The sequence below is a fragment of the Haliotis cracherodii genome, unplaced genomic scaffold, assembly GCF_022045235.1.
Source record: "Haliotis cracherodii isolate W230 unplaced genomic scaffold, xgHalCrac1.p SCAF_18, whole genome shotgun sequence".
Taxonomy (NCBI): Eukaryota; Metazoa; Mollusca; class Gastropoda; order Lepetellida; family Haliotidae; genus Haliotis; species Haliotis cracherodii.
In genome coordinates this window covers 21,664,429-21,679,523 of record NW_027266273.1, presented here as the reverse complement: position 1 = coordinate 21,679,523, position 15,095 = coordinate 21,664,429, and the positions used below count along the sequence as shown (strand labels likewise).

General features: G+C 41.8%; 1 protein-coding gene across 1 annotated transcript in view; it reads left to right on the top strand.

Annotated features, from left to right (window-relative positions):
• The first annotated feature begins 3,247 nt into the window (after positions 1 to 3,247).
• Positions 3,248 to 15,095, top strand: part of LOC139465398 (dual oxidase maturation factor 1-like) — a 42,122-nt gene continuing 30,274 nt past the window's right edge. The window contains exon 1 of the mRNA XM_071247103.1: positions 3,248 to 3,297. The gene's annotated coding sequence lies outside the window, so the exon portion shown is untranslated. The remainder of the gene's footprint in view (positions 3,298 to 15,095) is intronic.

Here is a 15,095-nt window from a genome sequence, read left to right as displayed (position 1 = left end):
ATGTTTAATACGGTATCTGTCACAAATATCGTAGGCTATAAGGCACTATGTTAAATATGGTATCTGACACAAATATCGTAGGCTATAAGGCACTATGTTAAATACGGTATATATTACCAATATCGTAGGCTATAATTAAGGCACTATGTTAAATACGGTATCTGTTACCAATATCGTAGCCAATAAGGCACTATGTTAAATACGGTATCTGTCACCAATATCGTAGGCTATAGGACACTATGTTAAATACGGTATCTGTCGCCAATATCGTAGGCTATAAGGCACTATGTTTAATACGGTATCTGCCACCAATGTCGTAGCTTGCAAGTCACTATGTTAAATAAGGTATTCGTCAGCTGTTATTGCTATGCCCGTAGACGGAACTGATTTGAAAGTTAATGCCAGCCGATAGATAGATTGATGTAGCAGTATATAAGAAGTCATACTGAAGTAGATACACACAAGCTATAAACGACGCCCGAACATAAATCTCCTTTTGATATTATAAATTGAAATTCAGTCAATTCAACTCAAATGCAGGTATAACAGTATATTGTACAGTGAATTTGTCCTTACATGGAAAGGAATGTGCTCAAAAGCAAAACGACGGTTTTTGTTACAACAGAAGTGAGCTACACGGATGTAACATGTTATTGACATGACAGACAAAAGCTACCCATTGAAGCCTTTAGTATAGCGAGCATCTGCCCTAATCGCACACAGACATGGCAGTCACGGGTACACGCGATGGTGACGTAGCGCCATGCTCATGTTTGTTCATTGGCTGTTAGCACTTCCGCATTGTCACCAATCACACCCGTATTGCCGGCGGACGTGGCTAGAGCAACGTACCAGATCGGGCAGCACATGCACGTGGAATGCAGCTGATGATCACGTGATCAAATGTGTCCGTCAGCAAAACGTGATCAATTGAGTTAGAATTGTATATGCATTGTGATACTAACGTTAAAACCAGTTTAAACATGCTTGTGAAGATCCCATAGTGAGTGAGTATTGTTTTACGCCGCTTTTAGCACTATCACGGCTTCACATATTGTACCCATGTTGGGAATCGAACCCTGGTCATCGGCGTAACGAACGCTTTAACCACTAGGCTACCCCCCACGATGAAGAGGTATCACGAGTATATTTAGTGGGGATAGGATTGATAACATATATTGATGTTTCTGCTAGAGCTTTTGTTATTTATGTTGACTTGATATGGGAAATGTTTTCTTAATTAAACACAGAGCATATTTTTGGGGGATTAAAAAAAGGATTTGGAGCCTGTTCCTCCAGCTATTGCAGATGAACATAATTCACACTTTGTTCTCATTCGGGGCGGTCGGGGAGCCTAGTGGGTAAAGCGTTCACCCGTCACGCCGAAGACCCGGGATCGATTTACCATGGGTAAAAGCGGCGTTAAACCATACTCACGCACTCGCTCTCATTCATGACAAAACACCAGAAATTTCGCCATTAAGGAGCGAGAAAGTAAACTGCTTTCTTTGACTCTTTTCTTTTCCACCATGATGGGATCGAACCTGGTATTTGAGGTGACCAGCGAATACTCGGACCATTGGGCTAACCACGGCATTTTCACGTTACTCCATGTGAAGCTGGTGCTCCTAGTTGTCGATTGTTTGCAACTACACTGCCGGACAAAAGGAAGTATCCACTTGAAAATTGTATTTGACCAAAACATTACAACGTTATCAAAACGTAACTAGGCTGAAAACAGTCACCGATCCACTGTAAACTTAAGGTCCAAAACACAACTATGTACCCGTATCAAATATACCACCATAAAATAACCGTTTCTTGTTTGTTTAATTTTTAGTCATCATCAAACATGAGTATATACTTTCTTTTGCTCGGCGGTTTATATCAATCAGCAAAAGGATGTGTATTACCATCCACGCGTGACATGACATTATTTCTAGAAATATTATTGGTTGACTGACCAGGTGTACATTGTCCATGAACCCGTGAAGATCCGGGTTAAAATAGCTCTTCAGCTACCCATGCGTGTCGTAAGAGGCGACTAACGGGATCGGGTGTTTGAAGCACGTCATCGTTTCCGAATTGCGTATATCGATGCTCATGATATCAATCACTGGATTGTCCTGTCCAGACTCGATTATTTACGGACCGCCGTCATATGGCTGGAATATTGCTGAGTGATATTAACTGAGACGAAACAGAGGTTAAAGTGAGTGAGTGACTATGGTTTTACGCCGCTTTTGGCAATATTCCAGCAATATCACGGAAGGGGACACCAGAAATGGGTTTCACACATTGTACCCATGTTGGGAATCTAACCCGGGTCTTCGTCGTGACGAGCGAACGCTTTAACCACTAGGCTACCCTACCGCCCCACAGAGGTTAAAGAATGACTGGGGGACACCCAACGCTCGTGGACTAGTTTTCGTTTCGTTTCCCTCACAACGTCCGGCAACAACCGCACAGTTCTCGAGTAACCAAGAGTCCGGGTCCGGGTGAGCGGCGCGTGCACGTCACATACATAGATACAGTGAGCGTGTTGACCGGATACAACCTGTTTAGAAATTCTAATATTGATCTGTATTTTTGTTAGCGATTTTATGAATGCTAAAACCTTTTGCATCGATATAGATTTCGGATCTATCAGTCAAGTTTAAATGACAACCGAAACCATGGGCAACATTGGTGTACTGAGCGGAACGTATGCCTTGTCGGTATCGATATGAGTCCTATCATACATGTTAAACAACCTGTCACGTCATATTGCAATTGCACATTGTTAATAGCTGAATGAGTTAAAATATAGATTCACATCGACAATTGTTCTGCCATATCGTGACACATCGCCAGCAAGACCACGTTTCAAATAAATCAACTTTTGAATTTGCGTGTTCTCTTTAACCCTTGACTTCCTGGTTCTCAATCCCCAGCGTGAATGTATAATGCTCGTATGGACATGTTATGTAAGCGGTAAGCCTATCATAACTTGACGTTCTCGGAATAGGGCGGGGTAATTAGAAATAAGGCGCCAGAACGGAGTAAATCTAGCTCCTTGCATGGTTGGGGTTAAACCCTGCAAGTGAGATTGTGGGCGCGCGCAACTGTCTCCAACTGACCAATCAGAGACAGTGTGACAGAAATAGATGACGAATCAGGGCGGAAGACTATGCGTGCGTTCATATTTCTTTAAATGTGTATAAAAGATATTTACACCTATACAAACTATCATTTCCTTATCGGGTGATCCGAGGCATCTTCGTCGTTTCCAAGAGAAAAGCCAACGTTTGAAAAAAGGTACGTTTGATTACGTATTCAACTTTAATGCAATATCTTTATGTTATACACAGAAATGACAACTGTAATTTAGATAGCGGAAAACATTCCTGGATGTGTAAAGTAGAGAGAAATTGTTCCTCATTGTCATGACTGGGAATGACACCACTGAAGAGTACAGAACCATACGAACGGACACACAAACTAGGGGTTGATAGAAGGAGTATAATTCATGCCGCCGTCGGGGTACGAGACCACACCATCAGCCAGGTCTCCCCTAGAACTCCGATGGGGTGGAAGAAAAGAAAGTGATAGGAAATCGATGGTACTCTGTTTTCCTACCTAAGCGACCGCCTCCGTGGTCTAGTGGTAGAGCGTCCGCCCGGAGAGCGGAAGGTCCGGGGTTCGATCCCCGGCGGCGTCATACCAAAAGACGTTAAGAGATGGTACTTGTTGTTACCCTGTCTGGCGCTCGGCATTTAGGGGCTAAAACAAAGACTGGTCGGCTAGGAGTCAGTATACTGTGTCTGAGTGGGGTATTCATGTTAAACTGCGGCATGGTATCTCAGTGGGCTAGCACTATAAAATCGGCATCAGTCCGGACTAGTACAAGCAGACACACAAACACACACACGTACATGCACGTCGCTATATAAGTGCAATAATCTTGGACGCGACGTTAAACCCCATTTCACCTCACCTCCTACCTAAGCGGACATGTTTGTACATGTAGGAGCACGTTATGTCGCCCGTGTTTCGCCAACTCTTAGTGTACCATATTCTGACATTTCATTCGAGTGAATACCGTTACTTCCCTCTGACTTAGGATTACAGGGGAATTCGTAATAATCAATTGTTTTTTGCCAAACATATCTAATAGAATGACGTCACTAACGAGCTCCGGCAAGTGTGTACAATGATAGATGAGAACAAACTTCTTGAAAAGACTGAGTTGTGTTTTAACGTAGAGACAAAATATTTTACCAGTCACTGCATCAAGATATACACTGCCGAACCATTTTCACAACACATGTTAGGAAAACCGGCATTTATAGAAAACAATTCCTTTAATGGTATATTTATATAAGTGAAAGGACAGAGTTATTGCAGAGCCAACCAACCACCAACAAAATGTCCGTCTGTTTCAGAAGTGTAAATACATTCAATTATTTTCCAAAAGTGAAAACCGACAAGAATGCCCACATTAACACCCAAATACATTTTTGTTTCTCTTTATTCATACGTTGATATGGGATTAATGTTTATTCTTAGAAATGTTTTTTGGATATTCGATACTCTTCATGAAATAATTATGTCAAAGGCATATATTTCATTTACCGAATCTTCGTACCAAACCTGAAACTGGATCCGGTTTTACCGTGAAAAGACGCGAGTCGGGGATTTCCCGTTTGCAATTTTGCACTATTCGGTTGTTGTGAGGACAGGACACGGATCTATCCGATGTGCCCGGAGTGAGCCAGTCAAGGATCTCCGTCACCACGTGACTCGTGAGCTGGGAAGGGTTTTGGTGCCGGGTCCGGTCGACAGAGAGATTACTACGGGGCATATTGAATCACCGAATGCTATCTCAGAATCAGGAAAGGGTACACACACATCCGCGTTAAGGTTCTACCTTGTACAACGTCGTTTAACTGCAGTGCTGACGTACCTGCACGCATTTTGCGAGCCTTCCTTCTGAGAACTTTCTTTTTGGAATAACATGACCCGACTATCGTCCCGAATATCGCCACCCCCCACCCCCCCACCCCCTCCTCGAATGTCAAATGGTCGGTCCCTAACACCTATTCGAAAAGCCTTTCTTCACGGAATAACCTCAATCGAATAGTCTCTCTTCTTGGTTAAACTTGACCCGGATTGCTTTCCTCATCGAATAACCTCACTCGAATAGCCTTTCTTCTTGAAATAACATGACCAGAATAGCCTTTCTTCTTGAAATAACATGACAAGAATAGCCTTTCTTCTTGAAATTACATGACCAGGATAGCCTTTGTTTCGAAAACCCTCTCTCGAATAGCCTTCCTTCTTCGAATAACTTGAATAGCCTTTCTTCTTGTAAACCCTAAAAATAGATTTTATGGTCTCTTGTATAACCTGACCAGCAAAGCCTTTTTCGAATACCCTCTCTCGATAGCCTTTCTGCTTGGAATAACCTCACTCGAATAAAATTTCTCTCATTCAATAACCTCGAGTAGACTTGCGGCCTAAGGCGTCTCAAAGCAGCTCGATTCCGTTACTCGTCCGTTTTCCCTGACTATGATCAGTGGTCGTCAGCTAGCACTTGTGGGTCTCACTCTGGGCTCGTCTACAACCCCCCCCCCCCTCCCCCCCCCCCCCCCCCCCACACCCACCCACACAGAGTGTGTCATGGTGTGTTAGAATTCATCTTCCCGAGGCAAGTGAGTTAACTAACTATAAAAGTCCAGTTTCCACCAGTTTCTACATTTTGGTTGGACTAACGAGTCTGCATAGACCAATCAAAATCGCACACCGAAATCGAAATCCGGTTCGTAAACTGTCGTGCAGATTTCGGTCGAATGCAGGATTTGCAAAGCATGTGCACCGCCAACTCATTGTCAGCAGATATTTTCCAAATCGTTTCATGTTTTTAATCAAGGAGCTCACGAGATTTGATGCATTTCGCGATGTAAGACCCGTTTTATCACAATATAGATCTTGCTTATCGATCAGATCGTCCTGACTGGGCGCCACCATTTTGGGTGAAGCAAACGCAAGTGATACGAGGAATCTGATTGGTCCATAGGAGAGGCTTAGAGGGGACATAACTGGTAATAGCCACTGGTGGCGCTACGATCGAACCCAGTAATTCCAGCCTAGTTCGGCAAGGGTGGAAACTGGACTTTGAAAAGTCAGTCAACTCTCTTGCTTCGGGAAGGTGGTTAGAATTGGGGGAAACGATTCGATGACAATCAGGTGTGTAAATATAGATACACTTTATATGTTTTAGGGTATATTACCGCAGATTTGATACCTGCTGACTTAATTTGTGACCTGAGACGTTAGCGTATTACCAGGATGTCCACGCGACTTACCGAACTAAGATCACCTTTATATGGCGGCGCACTTTAACAAAATTATTATGCATGCCTCCCGAAGTCAATAAAATAAATTCCATGCAGTCAGTTTTTGTGTATTCATCTAAACTAAGCGGCAAAAGAAAGTATAGGTTGGCAGTTTGTAATATGACTGCCCAGGAACAGGTACCAAAAAACACCTCACCCGAACGCGCCACCTTTGACGGTGCTCGTGCGGAGACAAAAAAATTGTGAAACAGGTTTCCCGGATGTTAGCTGTATAAATGCGTTCGTCTGCAGTGTATAACCACACGTGATGAAAGCACACAAAAGAAATGCCACAGGAGCAGAGAGAGAGGGCCATCGGTATGGCCGAAATGGGGGCAACACAGGTCCAAATTGCCAGAACGTTTGGTTGTACACCATTGGCAGTAGCTTGGATGATCAAACGGTACAGGCAGACAGGGAGGACACAGGACAGGCCTAGAACCGGACGACCCCAAGTGACAACACAACTGGAAGACGGTCAGATACGGCTCATTCACCTGCGAAACAGATTCGTAACGGCGACGGCGACGACAGCAACAGCGTTGGGACATCCCATTAGCCAACGTCCACTACTACGACGACTTCGTGCTGCCGGAATCCGAGCGTGTCGTCCTTTCCGAGGAATGGTACTGACTGCTCAACATCGACGCTTGAGACTGCGATGGGCGCGGCAGGTTCGATGCTGGCAAGTGAGAAATTGGCGTCGAGTGCTATCTACTGATGAAAGTCGGTTTAACTTGTTTTGAAATGACGGCAGAAACGACGCAGAGGGTAACGTTTGGCTCCGGTGTGTATTCGAGAGGCCGATCCGGGGGAGGTGCCATGGTGTGGGGCGGTATTTGTTGAAATCAGAAGACTGATTTGGTGATTATACAGGGAAAACTGAACGCTGTGCAGTACAGAGACCAAGTGTTGCAGCCAGTTGTGACTTCCGTTCTTACAAAACCAATAGCAGGGGACATTGTTTCAACACGACAATGCCAGGCCCCATAACTGCAAGACTGACTCGGAACTTTCTAAACCAGCAGAACGTTGACGTTTTGCCCTGGCCTGCCCACTCACCCGATATGAACCCTATGGAACATCTGTGGGACCATCTTGACAGACAGATTAGAGCACGCCATCAGCCTCCCGTCAACAGACAAGAATTGCAGCAGACCCTGAGAGACGAGTGGCAACGGATTTCAGTCCACGTCATCAGAAGACTGACGTCATCGATGAGGCGGCGTATCACAGCATGCATTGAGGCAGCTGGAAGTCATACACGCTATTGAAGGCAACTGTGTCGAAAATGAACTTGTAGTGTGTCTGACATTTTTTTGGTGACATTTCAGACAACGTTTGAAAATAAAATTTCTTACCCCACCATTGTTAACCTTGAGCTTACATGACCTGTGATTGCACAATTTCATTCAAACTGTGGTTGATCAATCATATGTTACCCCTCCCTAGATTATATTATAATTCACAACAAAACATCTTCTTGTTATTTTTTTATCGATCATGGAACTCGACCTATACTTTCGTTTGCCGCCCAGCTTAGTTAAGCCACACATTTGTTTAGTGGCTCCATTAAATAAAGACGTTGCGTACCCTCTACGGCAGACGTGTCGATATTGGATGTCGTAAACAACGTACAGATAGTCATGTATGGGTAAAAGAGTATTTATACCTAAAGTTAAATCTTGGAGGTTAACTTCCTAACTGGTTGTTTCATTGCATTCTTATCTAAATCTAAGCGTTTTTTTAACGTTTGGCGTCATTAAACAGTCCGGGGGACATATGCGAGCGTGTTCTCACACCGCGGCCGATCGCATCGACTGGGAGACGTTCTTTCACTGCCAGGCATTGGGCAAACAATTAATCATGCAGACGGTGTGCTGTACTCGCAATCTCCCACAGTGTGGACACATTTCAAGGCTTTCACAACTAGGCTTAGTTATGACGTCACATAGGCTCTCCCTATACACGGTGACGTAAAACAAACTCGTTTTTCACATAAGAAACTCGGAAACAAAGACGCCATTCCGTCAAGACATTTACCCATGTGAACATTAAATCCCAAATGCAGAATAAATTTTCAGTGCAAACACCTGTTAAGGTCTATCGTAATTTGTTCAACATTTGTCTTTCTCTTGTTCTGTAGACGGAAAGCCTTTCGCCTGAATTTTTTTTATATATCACATTTACCCTCCGCAAATCCTGATATTTGCACAAGTTTAACTGTTGTTTTGAAAGGAAATAATGACAATATTTTTATATAAAACAGCAACATTGACCTTGGTCTTATTAAAATCATTGTTACAAATGTGTCTACAAAATTCGGGGGTTCCGCTTGTGTAAGGTCGACGTGGACGTGATCGCGGGGGTCATTGGGACGGGACTTCCAGCCCTAGTCGCCCAGATCACGACGGGTAAACACCATGCGGTCGCTATTTTCGCTCACAATCCTTGTTAATCGATCCCGGCAAATTTACACCGGTTCAAAAAGCAATGTATACAAACATGGAGAGAGATATTTAAGTTAGACGAAATCGTGATTCCGTAGGTAGGGGCCCTGTATGGGTTGGCTGCACCTAATGAGAATGGTACACCCTTACACAACAATCATTAAGCCAGCGTTCAGCTTAATATACGCTATACTCAGTTTGGTGTTTTCATTTCCCTATTGGAAGATGAATAGAGTAGATTTTCCCCCAAGATCCCTCATCTTTGGTTTTAGAATTACATGCATGAATAGAAAAAAACATATCGGAGAAAGCTTGTTTCTGTTAAATGGTATATTTAAATGTAATTAAACTGGTCGAACCATTTGGGTCTTTCGATATTTTAAAAATGCAGAATAATAATATAGATATTGAATAATTTAATCGTAGTTTGGAAATGATTAAATTTAATGGTCTGTGGATTTATAATCGGTAGTTGTTTACTCCCTCAGAGGGCCTCGATGTTCTTCACGCCAACCGCCTCCCAAGTGACTTTTACTGGACAAATGTTTTAATTAGACAGCGTGTCATATTTTCAACGTCACGTGACCGTGTTTTGGGCTGGGGTCAGGCAGGGCTAGGAATCAGCTGGTATTTCCGTCAGAGACTCGTCCGTCAGACAGTCCACGGCTCTTACCCAACTCAACTGTCACCCAAAACTATTTACACTTTCAAGAAGTCAATACATACAAATGGGAAGTAAGAGGTGGTCTGAATGTCACAGACCTGTTTTCAAATGGAAAGCTCTGTGTCTGTGAAATGTTACAGGAAATTAATATTTTCAAACGGGATATTTTGCTGCCATCGTTGCGGGATCCGACCACGAGATGGGAGGAGCCGGGCTGTATGGGACCCGGATGTAGAGACGGGTAAGCACGTTGGGGTTCAGGGATGGGTAGGTGTTAGGGAACTGTAGGGTAGCCCAGTGGTCAAGGCGTTCGCTTGTCACATCGAAGACCCGGGTTCGACTTCCTACATGTGTATAATGATGGAACGGAGTTTTGGGTTCCCATGTTAAACGGTGGTCATTCACGCATCTCTCATCCAGGCTTGTGTATATAAATGGTACCGCGACAATCGCGTCACTTTAAATATAATATTGCGAAACATGACGAACCAGGGTTCTGGGGAATCTCGTTTGTCCGAACTCCTTAAATCAGGACAACACGACCTGAACACTGGAAAAGGCAACACTTCCTTAGTCACACTACTCGCTAATCCGGACTTAGTTTATGAACATAAACATGCTGTCCGGATAAACAAGGTTTCAGTATATACAGATTAGGCCAGGAAGCACGTTTAAAGGGGGATTCTCTATTCTGTAAAGGGTATGTTGGTGTAAGTGCCGACGTATATGATTCATTGTCATTAAAGCTACCTTCAAACTGTTTCAAAGAAATAAATTGTATATTCAATACTTGTAACAGCGTCAAGAGGACAGCGTGACTTGACGGCGACGTTGAAAGTTTACAACTGTCGTCACGTACATCACCACCATGTATTACATGACATGTGTGACCACGCCCCCACGATGTAGTACAATGGACCTGCTCCTCCCGCCCACGTGGGGCAGGTATCTGTAATATCCAAATGTATTAGTAAAGGCTTCTCTTACTACGAAGAGCGTCATACAACTATTGCTCAACTGTTGCTCATAACTTGTTTGATCAGGGTTACAACATGCAAGGCCTGAGCAAAGTTTTCAAAACGTTTTGTCGGAGTCTCATGGAGTGCGTTTCCTAATATGAGGCATCTGTGACCTAAATGATGTCCGATGCAATTCCCTGTTTTGACTTTTCCGGTGAACTTTTAACTTGCCTGTGCATGTGTTTGTGACGGGTGCGAACATTAAGCATAATCACTATTCGATAATTATTCATAAACACATGATTATACTGTGGTCGGAATCGTGAAATGGACTCTGATTTAGCAGGGATTTCTTATGATTATGGAAAGGTTTTAGTCGCTATTAATTACACGATCATAGCTACCTTCAACCGTGGCCATAAAACCAGGAATATTTACATGAATATTTACCATGAATATTACGTCGTGACAGTTTCCAACACGTTCTACTGTGCAATGATGAAAGCGACGTCACACATCACTTGCTGATTCACAAACGTTTTAATGAATATATTACGCATATAAAAATGTATATGCTAATTGAAACAATTACTGCATATGAAAAACCGAAGAGGATGTTGAGAAAAGAAGTACTGGTCGCCCTTTACCGCGCGTGTGTCTCTGACGAGGAGTCCATTATTCATGATATATTTGAAGCTTTTTGTAGGAAACGTCAGGTTGTCAAGACCCTTGACGAGGACTCCCCTCGCGAATCATGGCGATTCACACCCAGCACTGAGCATTATCTGCAGTGTACATAAACATGAACACTACGTGAACCACAGGTTGCTATCCTCGGTGTAAACGTTTTGGTTTTTGGTTTTTTAAAGGCTGATTTATAGCTTTGCAAATGTCAACCGAACAGTCATATCTAATAACTCAAGCGTACAAGGTAAAGAAATTAAATGACATGACTTGACATTTTAAGTGTTCTAAGTAAATAACTGTTGCGTGTCCCTTGGTATTAGATTAACATATAGTCTCTTAAATGAAATATTACACAGAAAAAACCCAAAACAGTTGTTAAATTATAGTTATAAAATATAGTAAAAAAGAGCCCAGAGACTTTCTCATACTGCAGTCATCTAGGCTTGCCAAACATTATAGACTTGCATGGGCTGTATTGGATATATTTGTTTCGGGGTCTGTATGACAGACAACCATTGGTGTGAAAGGCGCAGCAAGCAATTGATCACTGTATAATCTGTGATTTTCTTACTTTCGAGTAGATATTTATTACAAATTGTTACAGATTATTTTATTGATTGTGGATCAGTAGCGTAGCTGTAAAATCCCACGTGAATGCAGAATAACAAATTTGTTACTTTAATAAATCGAATCCCTTATTATTCCCATCACACAAAACGGGCACAGTCTGTCATACTTACCATGAAACAAATATATCCAATACAGCCCCTGCAAGGCTATAATGTTTGGCAAGTCTAGATAACTGCAGTATCTGAGTGTCACATTTACTTTATGTGCGGTTTGATTAACATTTCACATAACACGGCGCTCTGTTTGAATTTGCGTTGTATTTTGCTAATCACGTGATATACAAATGTAGTCATTATAGCCGTGAAGATCCGGGGTAGAATAGGTCTACAGCAACCCATGCTTGCCATAAAAGGCGACTATACTTGTCGTAAGAGGCGACAAACGGGATCGGGTGGTCAGGCTCTCTGGTTTGGTTGATACATGTCATCGGTTCCAATTGTGTGGATCGATGCTCACGATGTCAATCACTGGATTGTCTGGTTCAGACTCGATTATTTACAGACCGCCGTTATATAGCTGGATTATTGCTGAGTGCGGCGTAAAACAACAAACAAAAAATATATCATATAACATGCCCTATGATGGCATAACAGCTTCCATACTCTATGCCTCCCTGGTATGTAAGATGATATCATGACTTGTTGCAGGTGCATATTCAATCAAACCACTAACGTTACACCCCAAAATTCCTTTGAAACTCTTTAAGTGTCGGTTTCAAGGTTTTTAATGTCAGTTTCCCTTTTGATTTTGTTCCACCCCAACACAGCGGTCGGCATTAGACTTTCATTAATGTGAGTACTATCAAATATAAAGGGTTGTGTTTCTTTTCTAAACACCCAAGCCCAAATTCACACCAGAAAAGCATTTTGATGTGTATTTAAGTGTAAGGCATTGTAAAGCATTAACAATATAGTGGTCCGGTCGGATATGTACAATACCCGCCGATATGACTTATAAGAACATACAACATTTATAGATGAAAAGAAAACATTATACATTCAAGTACCCACGTCAGAGTAACTTAAGCATGCATTGTATTGCTGAGTGCGGCGTTAAACAACAAACAAAAAATATATCACGTAACACGCCCCATGATGGCATAACAGCCCCCATACTCTATGCCTCCCTGGTATGTACGATGACTTCTTGACTTGTTGCAGGTGCATATTCAATCAAACCACTAACGTTACAGCCAACATTCCTTTGAAACTCTTTAAGTGTCGGTTTCAAGGTTTTTAATTCCAGTTTCCCTTTTGATTTTGTTCCACCCCAACACAGCGGTCGGCATTAGACTTTCATTAATGTGAGTACTATCAAATATAAAGGGTTGTGTTTCTTTTCTAAACACCCAAGCCCAAATTCACACTAGAAAAGCATTTTGATGTGTATTTAAGTGTAAGGCATTGTAAAGCATTAACAATATAGTGTTCCGGTCGTATATGTACAATACCCGCCGATATGACTTATAAGAACATACAACATTTATAGATGAAAAGAAAACATTCTACATTCAAGTACCCACGTCAGAGTAACTTAAGCATGCATTGTCTGTCAGGCAATCCAATAGAAACCGTGGACCAAGATCCGCTTGTCCCTGAGCTAAATAGGGCCAGCCAGACAATCTGCCCCAACAGTCCATTGTGTAACGAAATCAGCTGGCCTTTTCCTGGGCGTATCTTAGATTTGATGATAATATAAAATATGTGTTCAAAATAGACAGTGTATATTCAAAAAAATATATCCCTAAGCCAGATGCATTAGCTCTCAGCTAAGTTTGCCATTTAACTATTGAAGGTGGTATCAGCATTTTTCAAGTTTTGTTCAGACTCTTCAAGAGGCGAAGTCACATGGGCGTGCGTTCTTAAGCTTATAAAGTGAGCGAGTGAATATGGTTTTACGCCTCTTTTTTTGCAATTTTCCAGCAATATCACAGCGGGGGACACCGGAAATAGGCTTCCCACATTGTACCCATATGGGGAATCGAACCCGGCGCGAGGAGCGAACGCTTTAACCACTAGGCTACCCCACCGCCCCATAAGCTTAAAAAAAGTTAATGTTTTTTTGTGACAGTTAAGAAACATGGGCTGGACATAATTCCGGTATATTTTTGTGGATTGCTGTCGCTGTACTGGACAGTACACCCGAACAAGATGTCTGTGTTAATTACACGAAGTTACCGAAATAAGTAACATTACGGATATCTCAACCTCTTCCTGTTTATATAACAATACTTTCGTTGTTTTTTAACAGCTGGTTGTTGTCTGTTTAGCCTTGTAGTTGAGTATAGGTTAGAGAGGGCGATTATCATATCTGTATCCGGCTAAACGATGCGCGTTGAATACCACGTAGATTAGATAGCATTGGCGCCCTAGGTGTCGATGACGTCACACTGTTTAATCAACTGATAAATCCAGTAAGGGTGATTGCAGTCAGTAGGTTTAGAGAAGAAAACAAATAGTTATTTGTGATGACATTAGTCACTAGGTTTATAGGTGAATAAACATAAGATGACATCACCAGGACAGGCAGAAAAATATGTAGGAGAGCGTCAGTCAACAGGTGCATGGAATACAAATATGAGAAGACACCAGGCAGTAGGTTTACAAATATAAGAAGACACCAGCCAGTAGGTTTATACATAGTTTTTATACACCAGGCTGTAGGTTTATACATAGTTTTTATACAACAGGCAGTAGGTTTATACATAGTTTTTATACATCTGGCAGTAGATTTATACATAGTTGTATACACCAGGCAGTTGGTTTATAAATAGTTTTTATACATCTTGCAGTAGGTTTATAAATAGTTTTTATACATCTGGCTGTAGATTTACACATGTTTTTATACATCTGCCAGTAGGTTTATACATAGTTTTTATACACCAGGCAGTAGGGTTATACATAGTTTTTATACATCTGGCAGTAGATTTACACATGTTTTTATACATCTGGCAGTAGGTTTATAGATAGTTTTTATACATCTGGCAGTAGGTTTATAGATAGTTTTTATACATCTGGCAGTAGATTTACACATTTTTTTTATACATCTGGCAGTAGGTTTATACATAGATTTTATACATCTGGCAGTAGGTTTATACATAGTTTTTATACATCTTGCACTAGATTTACCCATATTTTTTATACATCTGGCAGTAGGTTTATACATAGTTTTTATACATCTGGCAGTAGGTTTATAGATAGTTTTTATACATCTTGCAGCAGATTTACACATTTTTTATACATCTGGCAGTAGGTTTATACATAGTTTTTATACAACAGGCAGTAGGTTTATACATAGTTTTTATACATCTGGCAGTAGGTTTATACAT